The following is a 2,159-nucleotide window of genomic DNA, read 5'->3' as shown; positions in this document are numbered from 1 at the left end:
AGGAGATTTGTAGCATACACTACATGTTTTTGGGTTTACATAGGATACACTGCAGTCCTTAGGAATCTTTTAATCTAAGTATAGACTGTACACTTTTATTTTAGCCTTTGTATATTATACACTGCACTGTTGCAGTTTAGGATTTGTATATTCTACAATGCTGTCACTGTTTAGGATTTATAAATTTTACAATGCTCTGTTGCAGCTTAGGCTTTATATATTATACAATGCTCTGTTGCAGCTTAGGCTTTATATATTATACAATGCTCTGTTGCAGCTTAGGCTTTGTATATTATACACTGCACTGTTGCAGCTTAGGCTTTATATATTATACAATGCTCTGTTGCAGCTTAGGCTTTATATATTATACACTGCACTGTTGCAGCTTAGGCTTTATATATTATACAATGCTCTGTTGCAGCTTAGGCTTTATATATTATACAATGCTCTGTTGCAGCTTAGGCTTTATATATTATACAATGCTCTGTTGCAGCTTAGGCTTTATATATTATACAATGCACTGTTGCAGCTAAGGCTTTATATATTATACAATGCCCTGTTGCAGCTAAGGCTTTATATATTATACAATGCACTGTTGTAGTTTAGGTTTGATATACAATGCTCTGTTGCAGCTTAGGCTTTATATATTATACACTGCACTGCTGCATCTTAGGCTTTATATATTATACAATGCTCTGTTGCAGCTTAGGCTTTATATATTATACAATGCACTGTTGCAGTTTAGGCTTTATATATTATGCACTGTTGCAGTTTAGGTTTGATATATTATACAATGCTCTGTTGCAGCTTGGGCTTTATATATTATACAATGCTCTGTTGCAGCTTAGGCTTTATATATTATACACTGCACTGTTGCAGCTTAGGCTTTATATATTATACACTGCCCTGTTGCAGCTAAGGCTTTATATATTATACAATGCTCTGTTGCAGTTTAGGCTTTATATATTATACAATGCTCTGTTGCAGTTTAGGCTTTATATATTATACAATGCACTGTTGCAGCTAAGGCTTTATATATTATACAATGCACTGTTGTAGTTTAGGTTTGATATATTATATACTGCTCTGTTGCAGCTTAGGCTTTATATATTATACACTGCACTGCTGCATCTTAGGCTTTATATATTATACAATGCTCTGTTGCAGTTTAGGCTTTATATATTATACAATGCTCTGTTGCAGTTTAGGCTTTATATATTATACAATGCACTGTTGCAGTTTAGGCTTTGTATATTATACAATGCTCTGTTGCAGTTTAGGCTTTATATATTATACAATGCACTGTTGCAGTTTAGGTTTGATATATTATACAATGCTCTGTTGCAGCTTAGGCTTTATATATTATACAATGCTCTGTTGCAGCTTAGGCTTTATATATTATACAATGCTCTGTTGCAGCTTAGGCTTTATATATTATACACTGCACTGTTGCAGCTTAGGCTTTGTATATTATACACTGCCCTGTTGCAGCTAAGGCTTTATATATTATACAATGCACTGTTGTAGTTTAGGTTTGATATATTATACAATGCTCTGTTGCAGCTTAGGCTTTATATATTATACACTGCACTGCTGCATCTTAGGCTTTATATATTATACAATGCTCTGTTGCAGTTTAGGCTTAATATATTATACAATGCTCTGTTGCAGTTTAGGCTTTATATATTATACAATGCTCTGTTGCAGTTTAGGCTTTATATATTATACAATGCTCTGTTGCAGTTTAGGCTTTATATATTATACAATGCTCTGTTGCAGTTTAGGCTTTATATATTATACAATGCTCTGTTGCAGTTTAGGCTTTATATATTATACAATGCTCTGTTGCAGTTTAGGATTTGTATAGTCTATACTGCACTGTTGCAGTTTAGTATTTATCTCTAGTATATTGTACCTTGCACTAATGCTGTGTATTATTGTCATAGTATGCTCTGACCTTGCACAATATACCTTTATTTGGTGACATAATAACTTCGCCTGGTTTGACTCAGAGGTGTGAGAATTGAAGGCGAGATATGGCTAGATGCCATTCAGGAAAGCTGCCAGTCAACTATAATGACCCTGGTACTGTGGTCCACACATGTGACCTGACCTAGCTGCGCACTGGGTGTACTTTGTATCAGCTGAGACATGAGAGG

Source organism: Dendropsophus ebraccatus, chromosome 3 (genome assembly GCF_027789765.1).
Source record: "Dendropsophus ebraccatus isolate aDenEbr1 chromosome 3, aDenEbr1.pat, whole genome shotgun sequence".
Lineage (NCBI taxonomy): Eukaryota > Metazoa > Chordata > Amphibia > Anura > Hylidae > Dendropsophus > Dendropsophus ebraccatus.
This window is presented reverse-complemented; position numbering follows the sequence as displayed.